Genomic DNA, 25104 nt, shown 5'->3' on the forward strand with positions numbered 1-25104 from the left:
ATAGCTCCTGGCAGGCACGGGGGACCATATGGGACACCGGGATTCGAACCAACCACCTTTGGTCCTGTATCGGCTGCTTGCAAGGCAAACACCGCTGTGCTATCTCTCCGGGCCCTGTACCCACTATTCTTATTAACAGTGCTGTGGGTTTGGGCTTATTCTGAAATACATCGGAGTCTTAATCCAAATGCTTTGAAAGAAGAGTCAGAAAGAAATGTTTTATCAATCAGGAATGAACTAAATGAACAAAATTGAGTGGGAATAAAGAATACAGATCAAAGTGAAAATAAAGCTGATTATTTTTCTTCTGCTATTGAAGAGGTTCTCTTTATGACCTCAGGTCATAATTTGAAATGCTCACTAGTAGTCCAAGTGAAAGTGACTTGATGTGGGCTCTGCCATATCTGTGAAGAGATAACTATTAGTTGACATATTACTACATTGGAATATATATATTATATATATATATTAGAGAAAACTAACAAGTTGGTTGTTTTTTAAAATGATGCAGAAATGCCTCACTCATCCATGGGTTTTAAAAAATGAAAGACATTTTTGCAATAATTCTCAGAGACAAAAGAGATGAGGGCTGGAAGGTGCAGCTCATGACATGAAGCTCACCACAAAGAGTGATGCGTACAGTTAGAGAAATAACTACACTGAGAACTATCATAATAATGTGAATGAATGAGGGAAGTAGAAAGTCTGTCTCGAGTACAGGTGTAGGTGGGGTGGGGAGGAGGGAGATTTGGGACTTGGTGGTGGGAATGTTGCACTGGTGAAGAGGGGTGCTCTTTACATGATTGAAATCATACAACTACAATCATATTTGTAATCACGGTGTTTAAATAAAGATAATTTAAAAAATAAAAAATATTTTTGTAGTACATATAAAAAATAAAATGCATTTTATAATGCCTTTATAGTAGCAACAGGTTCAGAATCCCTTAAGAGTTATGAATCTTAGCATTGATTGGTCTGCCAAGCAAGGGGTCAACCACTCTAAACAGGCCCATGGGCCATCCTCATGCTGTTTCACCCTTTAGCACATCTAAAGTATTGAAAGAGATCAGACTGTATTTTTTATGTATCTTGCTCACCTGTGAACACCAAACTGTAGTAATTCATTCAAACCCTGCCTGAAGACCATACTGAAGAGTGTGGAATGCATTCTATGTCAGAAAAACTTCTTTCTGTTCCATCTTCTTCACTAGAGCATGTTGAAAACAAAATAAGGGAGAATATAGCCAGAGGACTAGATTTAAGGAATTCATCTTTCTGCTATCCAGTTGTAAATGTTTATATAGACATTGTCTCCTCCAAATGGCAAAAGGCAAGAAAATAGCACCAAGAGACAGTTAATGTTAAAAATTTAATGTTACTTCTTACATATTTTCATACCTATCAAGTATTTGTATATGTGGCAGGCTTTTTGCCTTTTAATTAATATTTGTGGTATTTATTGTTTTACCAGTAAGGCATGATTATGGGTATGAATCAAACTGTTCACTGATTCTTTTTTTAAGATTTAATTTGTTTAATAACTTTAAACCGAATTATATTCCACTTAGAGTTAGAATACCTTGAGATCTGTATTTAATACTCCACACATTAATATTTAAAGTATATACATCTCTGGAATATCTTCTTTATACTCCTCCAACATATTTGTGGGTGCTGCATTTTGTGCTAAGGGGACCATATGCTGCTAGGTATCAAACCCAGAACTTTCCCATTCAAAGAATGCATTGTTCAGCCTTTTGAGACATCTCCCTGACCTCTACACCAGAATTTCCTAAATATGATGTTGTTTCCATTCCTACCTTTCATTCTTTGCCAATCTAGTTACTCAACTTCAGAATATTCTCCATAGCATTTAAGTTTCGATAAATCATTACCTTAATCATTCCTTTTGTGGGGAACTTTCCACATGATGCTCAAGGGACAAAGGGCCCACTCTCAGCAAATCTCTACAAATAGGACTGGACAGTTCAGTGCCAGAGCCTGAGAATTCAGTGCTGCTTGGTCCTGAAGTGCCACTGGCCACTAGGGAGTGATTCATGGATTAGACCCAAGTGGAGCATGTCCTATGTTTGTACCTTAATCCCTTTGTTATACTTGTTACCATTTTCTAAATTCTCTTAATAGTAGCTCATGAGTATCTGAATATTCTTTAAATAGTAGCTTTTGGGGGCATGGTCTATAACAGCCAACATGGGCTTTCAGGACAAGGTTAGATATGATGGTTTGTCATACAGTATTTGTTATCAGTTTTGGGCCCTTTCCACACACTTGCTTTCATTTTTTTGGTCTCTGCTCAGTGATATCATTCCCTTCTTGCTCTTTATCTAAATGCAGTATGGTTTTCCTTGCTGTAACTTTCCTAGAAAGTTATTTCATAATATAAATTACTAGTACTTCCATCTCTATCAGCAGTTTTTTTTCCATATTTCTTCTTCTCATTTTATAGAATGTTAGTTTCTTTATCATATTTTAATCCAGTGTATTGAGTTCTATGATTATTCTGTGCAACTCCTTTTGTTGGTTTGTTTGCATACTCAGTGATATCTCTGAACTCTTCTTTTTACCTTATATTTTCAAATATATTGTTATTTCTTGATTGAAGGTATAATTTCCAAAATTGTTGTTACTCTTTCAGTGTGTAGGTAGAATAATTCCATCATTACAGACACCAAGGATTGCCTTTTCATGTTAGGCAACTGGCTTGAGATAATTTTTTTTTTTCAATTTGATTGCTGGCTCCAATGGGAAGAGATGAGTCTGAGTATGTACATCTTTTTTTACCAACAAGCTCTTTATCAAATCAATCCTTTATTGTGCCATCTGAGCCCTTTTATCTTCTATATTGAAGTATCATTGAATCATTTCTATTAACTTTAGAATGTTTTTAATGCAGAGACACATAAATAGCATCAAAATTAACCATTGATACATTTTAAATGTTCAATTCAGAAATATTAAGTACATTCACATAATTGTCAATAGTTTTGACCATATCCCCAAATTTTCCACAACCAAATGACTTAAAGACCATTAATAACTATTTTTATTCTTTTTTTTTTTTTTTTGGTTTTTGGGCCACACCCGGTAACGCGCAGGGGTTACTCCTGGCTATGCGCTCAGAAGTCGCTCCTGGCTTGGGGGACCATATGGGACGCCGGGGGATCGAACCGCGGTCCGTCTCCTAGGCTAGCGCAGGTAAGGCAGGCACCTTACCTCCAGCGCCACCGCCCGGCCCCATTATTTTTATTCTTACCTAACTTGTCTCCCAATGCTGGTTATCTACATTCTACTTTCTATGACTTTATCTGGTCTTTATCATATGAGGTTATGATATATCATAAAAGTGGGATTATTCAGTTGTTACTTTGTGTCAGATATTTCACTGGTGTAGAAAGTTAATAGTATGTATCAGAACTTTGCTTTTTGGATAGCTGGAAAATATTTCATTTTGTGGACATACTACATCTTGTTTACCCATTCATCACTTCTTGGTCTGGTCCTGAATTTTAGTCTGTCGTAAGAGTACGTTGAATATTAGCATTATACATCCTTCCAATTCTCATGCCAGCACTCGGGTCTCTATCTTCCATTATTCCATACCATACATACCATAACCGTAATCCTTCTTATATCTAACTCCATGCAAAACAAATAAGTAAAAGGGCAGGATAGAAGGATAATTGCAGTAATTGTATTTCTCTGTCAAAAATTAATACAAACATTTTGAAAAGTAGGAGGAAGTATTCATGTAATCTTCTATTAGTACATTTGTATAATTGTAATTTAATTCTGCCATAGTTTTCATTATATTACTAATATTATTATTTTTCAGACCTAATTAGTTAATTGTATGTATTTAAGAAATATAGGAATATAATTTTAAGTCAGCTTTTATTATATTATTATTACTATGGTTAAAATGGATGTTAAGATTTTATTTGGTTACTCTTTGACTTGTGTGCATCTTTCTGTTCTATAATTTTTTAATTATTTTTATGTACTTAAATTTTATATATGTATTAAGGTCTGCCCTTAATATTTGTTGGTTTGAAGCAAGAGAACAAATGAATGTTAGATAAACTGTAATTACTTTGGCGAGTAATTGTTGGATTACAACTTGTTTTATCCAAAACAAAGACTTCCCCTGACTTTTTGCCTCTCACTTATCTATCCCCTTTCCGCATGTAAAATAATGCTAGAGCTAAAGGGAAATAGCTCATGATAAATCTTTTATTTGCACTCTCTACCCTACCCCCATTCCCAGTTTGGATTAAAATACTTAATAAAGGTTATTGGACTTGGCAAGCAGAATAGGCAGAGTTTGAATGCTTCTGGACCTCTCTTTTTTTTTAATTTGGTTTTTGGGTCACACCCAGCAGTTCTCAGGGGTCACTCCTGGCTCCACGCTCAGAAATCACTCCTGGCAGGCTCAAGGGACCATATGGAATGCCGGGATTTGAACCACTATCCTTCTGCATGAAAGGCAAATGCCTTACCTCCATGCTGTCTCTCGAGCCCTGGACCTCTCTTTTTTCTTGGAAGTTTGGCCGGATATATTTTTTGCGGTATTTTCCTGGGATTGGATTACTGTGTGGCATGTGGAGCCCCACAACTAATTATATCACTTAGGAAATATTTTCAAGTTTTCATCATTGCATTTGATCTAGTTTTGAATTTGATCAAACTAAATCTCTTGACATTTTTATTTTTCATCAATAATTAAGTCTTCCTTAAATACATAATATAAAATATCTTGCTTGTGACTTTTATATAAATATGCTTGTCAGAAGTCTGTCTATTTCATTCAATATTTTTCTATTGTATTCTTATTCCTTAGGGTCCTTTTATATGTTCTATCACAATCCTAAATCCTATCATTTCTTTGTCTCATACATGAGACATTCCTTGTCTCATACATTCTGAAGCAAGACTCAGTTTTATTTTAATAGCTTTATCACTCACAAATATCCAGGGGATTGGAACACCATCATGGCTTTTTGTTTCAGGGGAAGAGAAGACGTGCAGAAAAGCACATGGAGCCTATATGGTATGAGACATAGAATAAATATTGATGCTTGTAACAGAATGATACAGGCACTCTTCTCATCTTAAATATCATTTATGATTTGTTTATGATATAATATGCCATACCCTTTGCAGAGTTTGCCAAACATCTATGTATGACTCACTAGAAAGGTCTTAAAATGCACATTCTGAATCTTAGTTCTTAGGTAGGACACAAAAGTCTGTATTTCTAATGTACACATCTGTGGTGTTGCTCATTTTGATCCAGGAACCAAATTATGAGAGCAAAACTCTGATGCATAAGACCAAGATTGGGGGTTCCATTCATTATATATTTGAAGTAAAATTATGCAAAGCAGGGATGTGGTCAGTGATGAAGTATATGCCTTGCATGAATGAGTCCTGTGTTGCCTAGCATTGTAAATAATAATAATAATAATAGTGATACTGATAGTAATAAAATCATCAACAGCATAATAATGGGCTTGCTCTTCAAGACCAGTTCTCTTTTAAATACACATCTTATTTGCTTGTCTAAATGTATATTTACTTGTTTTATTCTACTCTGAAGAAGCCTGTATTCTTTATTAAACACATACTTCTTTCCCTTCATGTCTTTTTAAGAAAATTTCATTGGTCTTTTCTGAATTCTTAAGGCTCTCCTCAGAGCCCTGGGAAGCGAACCCCCCAAAAACTGCATTCTGAAGCTACCCAGTGAGCGAGTGAGTGAGTAAGAAATGGCTGACCGTGGGGACTGCCAGGTGGAGTGCTGATTGCTTCACCTGCAGAGTCTCCACCCTGCTATGCTTCTTCTGAAGAAACTGAGGACCTGAAGGGAGCCCTGTACTGTGCTTCTCTAACTTTTCTGAATCCTTGAAGCTCTCCTCAGAGCCCTGGGAAGTGAACCCAAAAAAAACTGCATTCTGAAGCTACCCAGCGAGCGAGTGAGTGGGTAAGAAATGGCTGACTGTGGGGATTGCCAGGTGAAGTGCTGGTTGCTTTACCTGTGGAGTCTCCACCCTGCTGTGCTTCTTCTGAGGAAACTGAGGACCTGAAGGGAGCCCTGTCCTGTGCTTCTCTGTCTTTTCTGAATCCTTCAAGCTCTCCTTAGAGCCCTGGGAAGTGAACCCCAAAAAAACTGCATTCTGAAGTTACCCAGCGAGCGAGTGAGTGAGTAAGAAATGGCTGACTTTACAAACCCAGAAAGGTGAAGCCGCTGAACTCTGCTGGAACTCAGATGCCAGCACCCCCATCTGCCTGTCTTCTGTGCTGTGCTCCATATTCGGCCTGATTTCATCCTTTGTGTGGCTCATCTGCAGAGCCATCGCCTTCCCTGTAGGTGAGTTTACAAGTCCAGAAAGGGTGCAGCCAGAGGAGTATGGCTGCTCCACTTCGCTTCGTGGCCATGCACATCATTTAGCCAATGAATACAACCACAAGACGTAGAAAAGCCCACAATAAAAGTGTGACAATGGGGAAACAACTCAGGCCAGCCCCAGACATAGAGAATGATGATGGCAACTCTGATGACTTGAACATGACCAACCAAATAGTCAGTCTCTCAGATAAGGAGTTTAGAGTCACAATATGGAAGATGTTCAAAGAACTCAAAGAAAGTATATAAGAGAACACTAATAAGAATTAAAAGAATATGAAGATAGAAATCAGAAAACTCCAAACTGAAATTTCAGGTCAAATAACAGGTCTGAAAAACTCAGTAGATGAATTGAAGAAAAACATGGTTGAGCTTTCCCATGGGTTAACAGCAGCTGAGGATAGAATTAGTACATTGGAAGATGAGATAAATAACAATTCCATACAGCAGAAGAAATTGGAAAAAAGCCTCAAAGCAAATGATCAAACAATGGAAAAATTACTCAAAGAATGGGAACAAATGAAAATAGAAGTCTATGATAAGCTCAACAAAAACAATTTAAGAATCATTGGATTCCCAGAGAAACCCAGGAAGAAAATCTCCAGGAAGCAATTAAAGAGAAACTACCAGAGCTAATGAATGCATGTGATCAAATCCTGCATGCCCGAAGAGTACCAACTAAAACAGACCCCAGATAAAACACCCTACAACACATCCTAGTCATAACGACGAATCCCACAGATAGACAGAATTCTGAAAACAACAAGATCGAAAAGAGAAATTACATTCAAGGGAACATCCTTGAGATTTACTGCAGAGCTGTCACCGGAAACACTCAAGGCCAGAAGGCAGTGGTGCGACATAGTGACAAAACTCAATGAAATAAATGCTTCGCCTAGAATACTGCACCCAGTAAAACTCACTTTCAAGTTTGAAGGAACAATACATGGTTTCACAGACAAACAACAGCTCAGAAACTTTACAGAGTCAAAACCATTCATAAAAGAAAAACCGAACGGCCTACTTTAAGACAAGATTGACCAACAGACACACCAACCTACAATATAAAGATGACACTAACTCCCAGGACAATTCTTTCTCTCAATGTCAATGGACTAAATGCACCAGTTAAGAGACACAGAGTGGCTAAATGGATAAAAAAAAAAACTCAATCCAGCCTTCTGCTGCCTACAAGAAACGCACCTGAATAGTCAGAACAAACATAGACTCAAAATAAAAGGCTGGAGGAAAATCATTCAAGCAAACAACACCCATAAAAAAGCTGGAGTGGCTATACTAATATCAGATGATGCAAACTTTATACTTAGGAAAGTTGTAAGGGACAAAGATGGACATTTTGTATTAATCAAGGGATACGTAGAACAGGAAGAAATCACTATCCTAAAGATATATGCACTGAATGAGGGGCCAGCAAAATATTTAATAAAATTGTTGACAAATCTGAAAAATAATATCAATAACAACACAATAATTGTGGGAGAACTCAACACTGCATTGCCAACACTTGACAGGTCAACCAGACTGAAACCCAACAAGAATATACTAGACCTGAAAAGATAAATGGAAGAAAGAGGCCTAGTATATATATATACAGGACACTCCATCCCCAGAAGCCCTGATACATATTCTTCTCTAATGTGCATGGGACATTCTCCAGGATAGACTACATGCTAGCACATAAAACATACCTCCATAGTATCAAGAGGATAGAAATTTTGCAGGCTACCTTAGCTGACCACAAAGCCCTAAAATTATATGTGAACTACAAAGGGACACAGAAGAAAAACTTTAATACCTGGAAGCTAAACAGCCTAATACTGAATAACCAGTGAGTCCGAGGTGAAATCAAAGAGGAAATCAAAACCTTCCTAGAAACAAATGACAATGGAGACACAAACTATCCGAACCTATGGGAAACAGCAAAATCAGTACTGAGAGGAAAATTTATAGCTTTGCAAGCATACATCAGGAAAGAAGAAGGGGCATACCTGAATAGCTTAATGACGCAGCTCATACAATTAGAAAGTACTCAACAAAAAATAGGGAGACAGAAGGAAATAACAAAAGCTGAGAGCAGAAATCAATGAAGTGGAAACCCAAAAAACAATTCGAAAGATCAACGAAAGCAGAAGTTGGTTCTTTGAAAAATTAAACAAGATTGATAGACCACTGGCAAAACTAACAAAGAAAGAGAGAGAGAAACTTGATAACTCATATTAGGAATGAAAACGAAGAGATCACTACTGATATGGTAGAGATCCAAAGGGTAATCAGAAACTACATTGAGAAACTCTATGCCACTAAAAATGAAAACCTGGAAGAAATGGATAAATTCTTGGACTCCTATAATCTTCCATGGTTGAATGAAGAGGATGTAGCATATGTAAACACCCCCTTCACTATTGAGAAAATTAAGACAGTAATCAAATGTCTGCCCAAAAACAAAAGTCCAGGCCCAGATGGACTTACTAATGAATTCTTTCAAACCTTTCAAGAGGAACTACTACCAATCCTGGCAAGACTCTTTCATGCAATCAAAAAAACAGGAACACTTCAAAATAGCTTTTATGAAGCCAACATCACCTTAATACCTAAACCAGACAGAGATGCTACCAAAAAAGAAAATTACAGACCAATATCGTTGATGAATACAGATACAAAGATCCTCAACAAAATCCTGGCAAATAGGATTCAATGCCTCATTAAGAAGATCATCCACTACGATCAAGTAGGTTTCATTCCAAGGCTGGTTTAACATCTGTAAATCTATCAACATAATACACAACATCAACAATGAGAAAAATAGAAATCACATGATCATATCAATAGACGCAGAGAAAGCATTTGATAAGGTCCAAAACCCATTCTTGATCAAAACACTTAGCAAGATGGGAATGGAGGAAACCTTTCTCAATATAGTTAAGGCCATCTATCACAAGCCAGAGACAAATATTGCCCTCAATGGAGAAAAACTGAAAGCCTTTCCTCTAAATTCTGGCACAAGACAAGGCTGTCCTCTCTCACCACTTCTATTCAACATAGCACTGGAAGTACTTGCTATAGAGATTAGGCAAGAAAAGGATATCAAGGGAATCCACATAAGATAGGAAGAAGTCAAGCTCTTGCTGTTTGCAGATGACATGATACTCTACCTAGAAAACCCTAAAGACTCTATGAAAAAGCTTCTAGAAATAATAGACTGATATAGCATGGTGGCAGGCTACAAAGTTAACACACAAAAATCAATGGTCTTTCTATACAACAATAGTAATAAGGAAGAAATAGACATTAAGTAAACAACCCCATTCACAATATTGCCACACAAACTCAAATATCTTGGAATCAACTTGACTAAAAATGTGAAGGACATATACAAAGAAAACTATAAAACTCTGCTGCAAGAAATGAGAGAGGACACGTGGAAATAGAAGCACATACCCTGCTCATGGATTGGCAGGATTAACATCATTAAAATGGCAATACTCCCCAAAGCATTGTACAGATTTAATGAGATCCCCCTAAAGATACCCATGACATTCTTTAAAGAAGTGGATCAGGCACTTTTGAAATTCATTTGGAACAATAAAGACCCTAGAATAGCTAAAGCAATCATTGGGAAAAAGAATATGGGAGGAATTACTTTTCCCAACTTTAAACTGTACTACAAAGCAATAGTTAACAAAACAGCATGGTATTGGAATAAAGACAGGCCCTCAGATCAGTGGAATAGGCTTGAATACTCAGAGAATGTTCACCAGACATACAATCACCTAATTTTTGATAAAGGAGCAAGAAATACTAAATGGAGCAAGAAAGCCTCTTCAACAAGTGGTGTTGGGACAACTGGCTAGCCACTTGCAAAAAATTGAACTTAGACCCCCAGCTAACATCATGTACGAAGGTTAAATGCAAATGGATAAAAGACCTCGATATCAGACCCGAAACTATAAGATATATAGAACAATATGTAGGTAAAACACTCCAGGACATTGAGACTAAAGGCATCTTCAAAGAGGAGACAGCACTCTATAAGCAAGTGAAATCAGAGACTAACAGATGGGAATATATTAAACTGAGAAGCTTCTGCACCTCAAAAGAAATATTGCCCAGGATACAAGAGCCCCCACTGAGTGGGAGAAACTATTCACCCAATACCCATCAGACAAGGAGCTAATCTCCAAAATATACAAGGCACTGACAGAACTTTACAAGAAAAAAACATCTAATCCCATCAAAAAATGGGGAGAAGAAATAGACAGACACTTTGACAAAGAAGAAATACAAATGGCCAAAAGATACATGAAAAAATGCTCACATCACTAATCATCAGAAACATGAAAATAAAAACAATTATGAAGTACCACCTCACACCCCGGAGATTGGCACACATCACAAAGAATGAGAACAAGCAGTTTTAGCGGGGATGTGGAGAGAAAGGAACTCTTATCCACTGCTGGTGGGAATGCCGTCTAGTTGAACCTCTATGGAAAGCAATATGGGGATTCCTCCAAAAACTGGAAATTGAGCTCCCATACGACCCAGCTATACCACTCCTAGGAATATACCCTAGGAACATAAAAATACCATACAAAAATCTCTTCCTTACATCTATATTCATTGCAGCACTATTTACCATAGCAAGACTCTGGAAACAGCCAAGATACCCTTTAACAGATAAATGGCTAATGAAACCATGGTACATATACACAATGGAATATTATGCAGCTGTCAAGAGAGATGAAGTCATGAAATTTTCCTATACATGGATGTACATGGAATCTATTATGCTGAGTGAAATAAGTCATAGAGAGAGAGAGAGAAAGATGTAGAATGGTCTCACTCATCTATGAGTTTTAAGAAAAATGAAAGTCATTCTTGCAATAATAACTTTCAGACACAAAAGAGAAAAGAGCTGGAAGTTCCAGCTCACCTCAGGAAGCTCACCACAAACATGGATGAGTTTAGTTAGAGAAATAACTAAGTTTTGAACTATCCGAATAATGAGAATGTATGAGGAAAAATAGAAATCCTGTGTAGAGTACAGGCGGGGGTTGGGTGGGGAGGAGGGAGATTTGGGACATTGGTGATGGGAATGTTGCACTGGTGATGGGTGGTGTTCTTACATGACTGAAACCCAAACACAATCATGTATGTAATAAAGTTGTTTAAATAAAAAGGTTAGTAAATAATAAGTCATAAAAAATAAAAAAACAAAATTTCATTAATACTAACTTGCTGTACTAAAAACAGAACAACAATAATAGTATTAGTAAAGTAAAATGATATATATCCTATAGAAAGAGCACAGAGGTGAAATTTATGCTTATTTTAAACTCACTGGAAGTTGGCGGGTTGTTTAACTGAGACTTAATTATAATCTTGCAAATTATGGTGCCTAAACAAAAAGAATCTTTAAAGATGGATACATAAAATTAGTTTACTATCATTTAGGAATTAAGTTTAGTTCAGCCACACTTGTTGTATTTTTTAAATTGAGTGTTTACTGTTTTGTTTTGTATTCCTCCAATGGCTATGCTCAAGGTTTTCTCCTGGCTCTGTTTCCCTGGATCACTCTTAACGGTACTGGGAGACTATATGCATGCAGTGTCTGTGATCTAGCCAGAATTGGCCACTAAGACAAGATAAGTGACTTAACTCTGTATTATCTCTTTAACCCCTGGAGTTTTAAAATTCTCATTGAACATTATATGTGTGTGTATTCAAACATATATTTACACATATATATTCTGTATATATATTCATGTATATATACACATGCATGTATTCTATGTATAGTCATATATACATTTTTGTATTCTGTATGTATATTCATAAGTATATACATGAATATATATACACAGGATTTGCTACCTGTCCTTCATGTGACTGTCAAAATTCAAGAACTTCAGTGAAAGAACCATTATGTTAACCTGAGAGTATCTGCTATCTTCACTCATGGTGGAGTTTTATACTCTTACTGCAGATTTGACCTCTGGGCTTTTTTTATTCACTTGCACAACTATAAAAAATTTTAAAACATTTTCCATAGTTTTACCATAATTTTGAGTTATTATACAAATTGAGATATTATACAAATATCTTAAATATTAATTTTTACATTGATAATATCATTGTGGTTAATTATATTTTCTAAAAGTAGAAAGTGGTAGGATCATAACATAAAAATATCAGAAATTTTAAGAAGTAGATATAGTTTAAGCATTGTAAAAAGTTTAGAAAATTTTTGATGCCCATACCGTAGTGTTCAGGCTCCATTTCTGTGGCATTTGGAGAACCAGACATGGCCAAAAATAGTCCTTGGATCTTCCACATAAATTGTATATGCTCCAGACTTTTGAGCTCTCTCTAACTGCTATAAATTTTTTGTGTGTGGTATGGTGGTTTTTTGGTGTGTGTTTTTTTTAAAAAATGTACTTAATATTTATTATCTGTATGAATTATTTCTAAATCTATAAAGTTACCCTTATGTATCCATTTAAGCACCATTTAAAGATATTCTCAAGTGTAAAGGTAGAGGACTGTATAAAATTTGGCAGCAAATAATAATAAGACTTTTCAAATAAAAACCGTAAGTCTTATGCATTCTAAAATAGAAATTGTAAATGTAGTAATTCATGAAGCATATTTTAACTAGAAAATTATTCATAATTCCAACTTCCATTTGTAAAAGATGAAGAGTTCTTTTTAGTAGTTTTTAACAGTGTATGAACTGTATAAATAAAAACAACCATTTTTAGCAAAGTTTGAAAAAAAGGCTACCATACTTAATTGTCATTAAGTATAGTAAAAGATTTATCTAAAGCTTACACCAGTAAAAATTGCTTATGTTAAAAAGGGTAGAAGCATCCAGTGTTGGCAGGTGTATGGTGAGAAAGAATCTCTCAGTCACTGTTACAGGAATATAACCTGGTTCTGACTCTATGGAAACAAAATGAAGACTTCTTTTAAAAATTGAAAGTAGAGGGACCAGAGCAATAGCATAGTTGTAGGGTGTTTGCCTTGCATGCAGCCGATCTAAGACGGACCTTGGTTCGATCCCTGGAGTCCCATATGGTCTCCCAAGCCAGGAGCAATTTCTGAGTGCATAGCCATGAGTAGCCCCTTAGTGTCACAGGGTGTGCTCCCCCCAAAAAAGCAAAAAAAAATTGAAATTAGAAACTCCCTTTTGATCCTGTAATTATACTCCTTGGCATCTATCCCAAGAGTACAAAATTACTAATTTTAAAAAATATATGCATGCCACATTCATTGCAGGAATATTTAGAATAGTTAGGATCTGGAAACAACCCAAGTGCTCTATCACAGCTGAGTGGATAAAAAAAAGTTGTGGTGTATATACACAATGGACACTATTGAGCCATAAGAAAATGTGAAATATTACCTTTTCTGCAACTGAGTTGATACTGAAGGGAGTTATGTTAAGAGAAGTCAAAAGGAGGAAGACAAAAACTAAATGAGCTCATTCAGAAGTGGGAGAGACATAAACCAAGCAAGGGGATGCACAGTGGCCAGTGAATACGAACTCTTGACTAAATTTAGCAAGGAGCAGAGGTGGTGGGGAGGTAGAGAGGAATAGAAAAGAGGGAACCATGGAACAAAGAGAGAAGACAATTCAGTGGAGAGGTTGCTACAATAAAATTGCAAACCTAAAGCTTAAATTTATTACTATTATAAAGCAAGTTACTTATTTTTTAAATAAAGCTTAGAGGTAAAAAATATATACATAAATAAAGAACCTAGTCCTTTGAATGGAATAAGAATTTTAAGTTAGCCCTTAATAAAAACTTTCAAGGGCAACCTTATCCTCAAATTAAAGAAGCTACAAGAAGCAAGATGTATAACCAGATTTCTAACTTTAGGATTTAAATAGTAAAAGGGAAAACTCCCCTGTCACTTTTCCCTCAGTTATCCTTCTTTTGCTTATTTTTCTTTATCTCAAGAATATACAATAAGAAGAGCAAGGTGGATGGCCTTATTGATTTATTGAGTTATATTAAATTTTATATATAATTAATTTAGTCAAGACTTTATATATTTAAACATTGTTCATGATTGAGTTTCAGTCACAGAATCTCCATCACCCTTCACCAGTGCACATTTCCACCACCAATGTCCCCAATTTCCCCCTCTCTTTCTTTCTCTCTATCATTATCATAGACTTGATTGCTCTCACTGTTCTTTGTGCCAGGCTTCCTACCATGGATTGCTCCTCTTGGTCCTCATCTTTATCTTTGGCTATTATTACCATACTATCTTTTATTTTTCTTATATTCCACAAATGAGTGAGAGTTATCTCAAATTTTTAAATGCTTTTGATTTGACTATCCCAAATCTTGGGTAATAATTTCCTTTATTTCTGAACTCTTCGGAACTCTTTGCTTCATTGAGAGATGCAATAGAACTCAACTTATAGTCAATATGTTTAGAAAAAGAAACAGTAGAACAAATTTTGAGTAAAATGTCTCGATGTAATTTAAAAAATATTTAAGGCTGCATTCTGCTTTGATCAGGACTCACTGGACTGCCCAGAGATCAATTCTGGCAATGTTCAGAGGACCATATGTGTGCAGGGATCGAACCTGGGTAGGATGTATACAAAGCTAGTACTAGACAGTACTAGACAGTATCTCTTTAGCCCATTAACTGACTAGTAAATTATAAATAATGGTCCTAAATATAAATTACCTTATTGGAGTAGAATTCAATTTTTAGCATAGTTATGGAATTGTGCAATTATAACCACAGTCTAATTTTAAATATTTGCTTCACCCATACAACTAAGCCCACACTCATTAACATATCTTCATCATTATTTCTCTTCGCTTTTACTCCACCCATCTCTAACATTCTTTCTCTATGAATTTATGAGTTTCATTTTATGGATTTTTTGTGTAGATGAAGCCATTAAATATTTTTTGAGATATTGTGATTTATTTCTTTTGTGTAACGTACTTTCAGTACTTTATTACTAAAGAACATTTTCCTGTTGAATGATTTTTTTTCTTTTTGGATATACCAACTTTTTATTTTTTATTCTTGAGTTTATTGACCTTTATTCATCTATTGACTACTAATAATAGTGGGAACTTAAATATTAAAGTATGCATTTCTGTGTTAACACATTTTAATTTTTCTTTGTTACTTGCCAAGGAGTGAAATTGTAGAATAATATGCTGAGAGAAATTGCCAAATAATTTTCTAAAGAAACTGGGCCATTTTACAATTCCATTGTGTGAGTGCTCATATTTATTCACATACTCACAAAACTAAACTTGTTTTCATTTGTCACTTTTTTATTTTTGTTATTCTGAGGGTTAGAAAAATAATATATATTTTTTATTTTCATTGCTTAGGTTTCTGACTTCATTTTATTCTTCAATGATACTAACTTACCAATAATTCCCTTCATTTGTATTTTGGATATTATATTTTATGGAATATTTTTACATCAAGATTATGTGGAGTTATTCCTATGTAATCTTATTACTAATAAAATATAAAATACAAAAATATTATATAAGATATATATGTACTTATATTTAGCCATTGGACTTATTAGGCATCCCAGGCTCTTTTATTCTTAAGACTGGTGTGGGTAGTGATTGATTATAAATGGCATGAAAAAGAATTGTGATCTGTTATTTCCAAAGCTCCTGTGGAGAAGTCTATACAGCTGAGACTTTGTCTGGTTTATATAGACTAAGAATAGTTTCTCTTTGTACACTGTTGAGTAAGTAGTTAAAAGGTGGTAAAATATCTCAGATCTTTTAAAGCTCACACTTGCAGGAAACTTGATTTCACAACTCATACATGACAGTCACAAATAAAATTGCTCCCACAAGAGTGTTACTATGGTCAGAGAAAACAACTGTGCCTCTTTTATAGCTGCTATTGTGATTTAGGGTTTCTTTGATTCTTACTATTGTTTTTAAAAGTTTGCATTTGCAATAGTGAAAAATCATTTTGGACTTATATTCAGAATTTTTGTTTGGAATTTTTGTTTTCTTTAGTCATAGTGCCTTTCCATTTACCCCAGAGGGATTTCATCATTACTTGCAAGCTGTAAAGGTAAATGTGGTTTCTGACACCCATCTTTATAAACAAGTCAAAAGCAATATCTGAACCATTCCCTGAAATTCTAAAAACATCTGAAAATATTTTATATTCCATACAAATTAAATTCACTTCATAATAAAACTTGAATGTTTAAAGTGGAAAAATTGAATATTCTAAAGTAGCACTATACAAAGACATCCATAATTTTGAAGTAGTGTAGTCACTCTGTAGCCAATATAGGAGAAATTTAGGAAAGAAGTAAAAAAATTTAACTTTCTTATATCTAGAGTTCTTTGAACAACAAAGTTCACATAGTAACCCACAACACATAACAATCTTTTTAAGTTTTTGCACCTAGTTCTTACTGGTTATGGAGGGTCCAGAAAGAAATGTAGGTGAAGGATCAAACTTGCAAGTGTGTAGTGAATGCCTCCAGTATATCAACTTCATAGATTGTGCCTCCAAGAAAATCAACATGTGTCCCTTGTCTATTGTAATTCTTTATTCTAACTAGCATTTATCATTTTCTAGAATGCCCAGATTTACTGTAGCCTTGAGCATATGATACCCCTAGAGAGAAGAATTTTTTTTAAATAAAACATTTTGTCTATTTACTTTTTTAGGTTCCACTTGTAGCTTTGACAAGTTGTGGTGAATCTCACAAAGAAGGAGAGTGTATTTTGCCTTTAGGGATATGTGGACTTTGGAGGTCTAGAAAAAAATGCCTTAGTTTTTTGTTTTGCAAAACTTTGTTAATATATAAAGGAATAAGTAGTTTAGTTTGAATAAGTTGGTGGGTGTCAATGGACAGTCTTGGGTTCCATCTCTCCTGCCAAAGAAAGTAAATACACAGTTAAGAGAGAAATGATATGAAGACTAAGAGCTAAACAAAAGCAGAAAAAAGGAGAAAGGAATTCTTGTACAGTTCATTTTTGTTTTGTTTAGTGTGAAATTTACCTGGTGGAGGTGGAGCTCTGTGGCTACTCCAAGTTTAGTGCCCAGGAGACCATGTAGTGCCAAGAGATCCCATATGCAAAGCATGAAAAGCCTTTTGAATGATATACTTAGCCCTATTATATGATTGTTAAAGGTGCAGTTTTAAGACACAATAATTGTATTTCAGTTCACGGTGTCCCATTCATTTATAGTGATTTGGAATAATTCACTCAATTATTGTTAATCTCAATTTCCTCTATTTTTTTGTTTTGGCCACACCTGGTGGTACTCGGGGATTTATTCCTGGCTCTGCACTCAGAAGTTGCTCCTGGCTCAGGGGACCATGTGGGATGCCAGGAATCAAACCCACGTCTGTCCTGGTTCAGCTACGTGCAAGGCAAAAGTCTACCACTGTGCTACTACTTCAGCCCAATTTCCTCTATATTAAACAATCGTGTCTACCTACAAGAATTTTGGGAGAATGTAGCAAGATACTATAATACAATAGGATGGTAATGTTCTTTTACTAGTTTACTTAATGCCCAGCACATAGAGAATATTAGTTATTAATAAAAATGTTATTCAATATTCATTCCGTTTTCTTTTTTTTTTTTTTTTTTGCCTGAAATGTGGTTGGGCTCAACTATAAACTTTTTAACATCAGCTGTGAGTAGGGGGAGGAAGAATTTTTGGTTTTTCTTTACCTTGAAGTCACTTCAAGACAATACTACCAAGGAAAGCATCTGTTTATAAAACTTATTTGCATATCTTAAATTTGTCAAATCTCCAGAGTTTCCCTTTTGACCGGTTGGAAACGGAAACAAAAACCAAATCATAAAACTTTGTAAGATTTTCTTTCATTCTACTTCAGAGCTACATGAATGGAATCTCTTGTTGAGTGACTTTCTGTCAACTTTATTAGGCTGCTTTCAGAGCTCAAAGTATTACACTTTATCTGGTCACTACTTCAAGGCATCAATGTTCTTGGATCCTAAGAGTTTAATGTGGGGACTGATGATAAAAATCAGCCAAGTGTAGGTAATGATGCCAGGTGACATTCGAGTTTATAGTACACAAGAGGTAGGGGGTGCCTTTGCAGAAGGAAACTTCGTATCCATCTGTGCTCAATGGGCCTTCTCTATGAATGTTATAGGCAACCCAATGTCACTTGTCACTTGGATATTGAGGCCAAACTCAAACTAAAAAGCCACTGTGTTATCTCTCAACAGTATGAGTTCGAGTGGAGATACTCTAAAGAACTACTACAAACTATTTAAAAGTTGAAACTAATCAACAAATTCTATAAAGTTGCAGGATTTAAAATCTATTGAAATCATCTGCATTTCTATACATTAACAATAAGATATTTGACAATAATTATTCCCTGAAAAGTAGCACTAAAATTATCAGCATGCTTAGGGATAAATTAAACAAAGAAATTGGGGCCACAGAGATAGTCCTGAGGGTAGGGCATTTGCCTTGCATGTAGCCAACCTCTGATTCATGCCCAGTTCTCTATATGATTCCCCAAGCTCCACCTGGAGTGATCCTTGAGTGCAAAGCCAGGAGTAAGCCCTGAAAACAGTCAGCTCTAGTAAAAAAAAAAAAAAAAAATTAATAAAATAAAAGACAAAGACAGTAGGATGAAAACTTCAAAACTTTGATAAAAAAATAGAAGCATCAAGAAGTGGAATGATATTGTGCATTATATGTTAAAATACCCCAAAGTCTGGGACTATTGCAATTGTACAGTGAGTAGGGTGCTAGCCTTGCATGAGTCCTACTTTGATTTGATCCCTAGCCTCCTAAACGCAAATAGTCTTTGAGCCAGCCACTAGTAATTTCTGAGTGCAGTCAGGAAGATCCCTAAGCATTGCCTTTTGTAACCTGAAAGTATCCCTAAGTCTTCCATAGGGACATCAATGGTGTTTTAAGCTTCCAGTGACATTTGCCACAGATATTAGAAAGAGTCTTAAAATGTGTATGAAACTAGAAAAGAACATGAATAAAGTACATGAATAACTAAAGTTGTTGTGAAATGAAACAAGATACATCATACTTCCTTATTTTAAACTAATATTATATAAATTAAAACAGCACTGTATTAGCATAAAAACAGGCACATAAAACAATAGAAAGAATAGAGATCCTAAAATTGATCACACACATATATTTTCAGTTAATATACTGTCAAATATACGGTCTTCTAATAAGAGAGACAAGAAAGCCCAATGGAGAAAGTCTCTTAATTAAACAATGATGGGAAAACTGATAAGTGCATGCAGAAAAATGAAATTGGTTTCCTAGCTTAAAGCTTTCACAAAACTAACTCAAATGGATTAAAGACTTAGAAGCTATAATTTTTTTAGAGAAAAACCCCTAACACCTAGAGGGAAAACATCTTTTAAAAAATCCTTTGACAATGGATATTTTTAGCAATGAATTTCTGGATCTCATACCAAAAACAGGCTATCAAAGTTGAAAAAGTAAGACTCAACCAAACTAACGGATATTTTTCACATCAAAAGAAACAATGAACAAAATGAAATGGCATGAGAGAAAATAGTTTAAAAATTATCGATTTAACAAGAAATCAATATACAAAATATATATTAAAAACTCATAAAACTCAAAAAAAATTTAAAAAAAAAAGGGGCCAAAGAGATAGCATGGAGGTAGGGTGTTTGCCTTGCATGTAGAAAGTCGGTGGTTAGAATCCAGGCATCCCATATGGTTCCTTGAGCCTGCCAGGAGTGATCTCTGATCATAGAGCCAGGACTAACCCCTGAGTGCTGCCAGGTGTGACCCAAAAACCAAAAAATAAAAATAATCAAAAATAAAAATAAAAAATAAAAAACTCATAAAACTCAAAAGCAATGACAAAGAAACACAATCTGCTTTTAAAAATGGAAAGATTAATTATTAGACACTTTCAAAGATGGCATACAAATAGTCAACAGATAGATGATATGATGTTCAATATTATTACATTATATTATTATTAATTATTATATTATTAGTGAACAGTCAAAATAATGAAATATGTCTCATTTGTTGGGATGCTGTCATCAAAATACAAGAAATAATATTAGTGAAGATAGGAAGCAAGAGGAACCCTTATACACAGGTTATAAGAATATTAATTGGTTCAGCCACTATAAAAATGTCTTAAAAATTAAAAATATAGTGCTCGCTTTGGCAGCACATATACTAAAATTGGAATGATACAGAGACGATTAGCATGGCCCCTGTGCAAGGATGACAGGCAAATTCGTGAAGCGTTTTATATATTTTTTGGAAAAAAAATAAAAATATAATTACCATATAATACAGAAACTCCACTTACGGGTTTATATCCAAATAAAATGATAATCTTATCATTATCAGAGGAAGTATTTGCCTCCCCCACATATATTACAGCATTATTCATCATCCCTTAAGTATACATCTAATGCCATATTCATCAGTAGATGAATGGGCAATAGTGACATATATACACAATGATATATAATTCAGCCATGAGATGAAAGGCAGCATTTCCATTTGCAGCAATAGATGGGCCTTGAGGAGTTTTGTGTTATGTGAGATAAGTCCAACTGTGAAAGACAAAGACTGGATGATATAAGGTTTTTATGAAATCTAAACATGTGGAACTCAGAGGAACTGAGTAGAATATCAGAGGCTGGGAAAGGGGAAGTTGGGAAAATGATGTTTAAAGAGCTCAAGCTTGCCAGGTAGAGGATAAGAACTAATGCACAGCATTATAATAATAGTCTACATATATACAAATATACATGCTTATATATTTGTATATAACAAAAATACATATAAACAAATACAAAAAATTGCTTATAAACTAGATCTCAAATTTTCCTACTATAGAAGATAAATTCTATAGAAGATAAATTCTGTGAGACATTATAGTGTTGACTAATGTGGTAATCAAATTACAGTATATAAATGTATGATATATTGTGAAACATTTGTAATTGTTGTACAATTGCATTGCCAAAATTTTAGTCATCTAAAAATTTAAGATAATAAAATAAATTGCTGTCATATACTTTAAAGGTTATAGGTTTATGATAAAATGTGAATAGGGATATGCTAAATATAGAAAACTTAGATAGATGTTATCTTGTAATGTTTCTAAATCATTAGAAACATATAAGACTCAGTGTTTATATCCCTAACTATAATTATCTTTAGTTTTATATAAAATTGAAGTAGAAATATTTGTTTCCAATTTGATGTAAGCCTAGAATTAGAAAATGGTTTTGTCTGAAAGAAGAATCAATTTTTGTGGATTTTTTCTAGGATTCTAATAAGTGCTCTAATAATACCCAATTAAAACAGTAAAATGAAATTATCAAACAAAATGAAAAAATGTGGTTAGACTAATTTAAAAACTGAACAAATTGATAAAAACAGTTTCAAGTTGCTGAAAATAGTACAGTGAGTAAGGTGCTTGCCTTGCATGCAGCTGACCCAGGTTTCATCTAAATCAATCCATATGGTACCCTGAGCTCACCTGGAATAATTCCTGATCAGAAGCAGGAATAAACCCTTAACACTTCTAAGAGTGGCACAAAATGCAAATAATAATTTCCAATATTTTATTCTCCTCTGTAAGTAGCCATTACTTTTCTTATGTATCTTCTATTTCCTTAGTGACTGAAATCATATTAAGATATAGTTATTGCTAATGAATATTTTTAGAGTTTAATGCAACAGTTTTGTTGTAAATTATATGAACATATAATTAATTTAGATAATTAATTGTGAACCAAATATGGATTTAATATTTGCTCAGAGCATTGGCATTTAGAAAATAACATGATGTTTTTAGTTAGCACATTATTAGCTTCATTAGATATCAGTGCTATTTTCACTTAAATATTTTATAAAGTTCCTCAGTAGTCTTGAATGAGAAAGTGCTTTTGCTTTACAACATAGAGATTTGGGAAATGGAATAGCTGCAATAAGTGTTCGTGGTACATTAGTCCTAACATCTTCTGATGAATATAAATAATTGGTATATTTACACACATCAATAACTGGCTCACAAAGACCTTCTAGAAATAAAGAACGGAATATTCATGTAAAATGCCTTGCTTCCTTAATGTTCAGTTTTCTTTGTGGCAAAACAAGAGGTTTTAGTGATTTTAAGAGCAAACAGGTTAGTTTTAGAGTTTCCTCTTCAAGAGTGAAGGAGCCTTGTTTATTTTGTAAATAATATCTACCAGCACAGGTGGGAGAGAGCAGCACAGAGCCCATCTAGGTCTAGATCAGGGTTCCCAGTCCACCTTTTTGTAAGGGAGTGTTCTTTGTTTACAGCAAGAGTGTGTGTGTGTGTGTGTGTGTGTGTGTGTGTGTGTGTGTGTGTGGTTGTGTGTGAATTTTGGCCAGGCTGTAGATATATGTTCTCATTTTACTACAAATCATCAAACACTATCTGAAAACATGAAGATAAATTATGGTACATTTAGAAACTGCTGAGAAATAAGAGACAGGAGAACAAGACACTTTGGGAATATAAGAATTTTGGAATAATGAATCTTTGGTGTTGATTATGAATGCATATGATGCTTATGGAGACCTCTAGTGAGTTGGCCCTCTGATAAAGCTATAATTTGCTTATTTCTTTGCCTAGTAAAGCAAATAAACATACTATTTGTTTTCTTTAGAGTGTTTTCAGATTATTTTTATCAATTTGAATTTTGCATTCTCATTTTATTATATAGCTGATTTTTTAAAGATGATTTTTATTTTGATCATAGTGGCTTACATATTGTTGACAATAATATTTTAGGTACATATTTACATAAAATCAGGGAGATTCCCATCACTGATTTGTCCTCCCTACACCTCCATTTTCATCCTACCTCCCATACCCTCCTCCCTCACCCCCAGGGCTGCTAGAATATGTGGTCCCCTCTGTACCTAGGTTACTACTTAGTAGTCTTGGTCTTGGTGCCTTCCTTATTTCCCCCTCTAACTGGGAGGCAGGACTAGACAGTTCAAGTTATGTGGTTTTGTTTGAAGAAGAGAAAAGTAATAAACTGGGGTAAAAATCTAATACGCCGAAAATGGGTGGAATCCTTCTAGAGGCTCTCATCATCGGTTTGAGAGATGAAGGAGAAAAAGAAGGTGAAACACCCCAACAGTACAAAAAGAAGTGACAAATATCCAGTGAACACTCCAGCAATAATGATAAGCACCACAAAAAAAAAACTATATGGCTGATTTTTAAATTATTCTTTGTATATTCATAAAATGTAGTAACATGTCATAGGATAGCCTGCTTCTAATTACAAAATGTTAGTGTTTTATCAGTCCAACTGGACTGATGGATATATTAGAATGCATCAGTTCTCTCTTAATTCCACTGAAGCTTGCCTCAGGTTGAAATAGCTGTTATCGCCCATCTTCAGAAAATTGTTAGAATATGATATATTGAGATTAACTATATGTCTTTCTCTTTATTGTATTAATGTCTCTTGGAATACATACAACCTTATATAAAAAATTCTATAAACTAAAAAATGTTACAACAGACAAGACTAGCAAAGCTACAGAATACAAGATCAATATACATGCTTGAAAAGAACAAAAATGGAAAAATCAATTTCATTTACGGCAGCATCCAAAATAAAATATTTATTAATAAATTTAATAAAGGAAACTCTAAACCTATACTCTGAAAACTGAAACATTATTGAAAGAAAAAATATGTAATGAATGGAAAATCACATTGTTCTCATGGATCAGAAGACTTAATACTTTTAAGATGATAATACCTTCCAAATTGAAGTTGAGATACATCTCAGTGACTGTTAGATTCCTAACTGTGATTTGTATAAATTGATTAATATCACATGCAATTTTCAAGGATCCAGAACAGTCAAAACAATCTTGAACAAGAATAAGGTTGGAGGAATTAGACCTTTATTTCTGTTTTAATCATTTTCCTTATTGCAGTGTTATATTTTATTTTGTTTTCAACTTTTATTTCAGCACTATGATTTCAAGACTGTTATAATAGAGACTTAAGCATATAATTTTTTCATCAGCAGTGTCATCATCCCTCAATCAATATCTCATTGCCTTCACCCTGCCTCCTTAAAAACTCCTTTTTAAAAAGTTTTGATTATTATAATCTGGCTGACTTGCTTTAGTGTTCACTCAAGATTTTCATGTATACAGATACCTCACCTCTACAACACCAAATCTTCAAGTAGTTCAGCCAATATTGCCTCCAGTATAATTCATTACCCTTCTCACCAGCTTCCTCTATTTTTGTCATTCTCAGTTCTGTATTAAGTACCAAGAGTTTGACATTTGAAATGTTAAAACTTCCCAATTTCAAAACTTACCATAATTTTAGAGTAATGAAGATTGTTACTGAAGTAACAGCCATTAATTAAAGTGATTAATCTAGACTCATAAGTTACTTGAGTAGGATTAAAAGTTTAAAATTAAAGCCATATGGCTCATCCCATTGAGTCCTGCAGTCTTTAAGTTGACCTCCACTATCGTATCAGACTCAACTCCCTAACTTAGAACCTCTGCTTACTCTGTCAAGTGGTTGCTTGTATCTTGAACTGTGTAGTTGCATTTGCAGCCACATGACAGCTCTACTCATC

The 25104-nt window shown here is 34.6% G+C and overlaps 1 protein-coding gene and 1 non-coding gene across 2 annotated transcripts in view; both read left to right on the forward strand.

The window, feature by feature from the left end:
- Positions 1 to 25104, forward strand: part of ST6GALNAC5 (ST6 N-acetylgalactosaminide alpha-2,6-sialyltransferase 5) — a 196092-nt gene that overhangs the window by 10474 nt on the left and 160514 nt on the right. The window lies entirely within an intron of this gene.
- LOC126008472 (U6 spliceosomal RNA) lies at positions 20645 to 20751 on the forward strand. Its single transcript, XR_007495801.1, has one exon. It is a non-coding gene; the product is annotated as a U6 spliceosomal RNA (small nuclear RNA).

The sequence above is a fragment of the Suncus etruscus genome, chromosome 4 (assembly GCF_024139225.1).
Source record: "Suncus etruscus isolate mSunEtr1 chromosome 4, mSunEtr1.pri.cur, whole genome shotgun sequence".
Lineage (NCBI taxonomy): Eukaryota > Metazoa > Chordata > Mammalia > Eulipotyphla > Soricidae > Suncus > Suncus etruscus.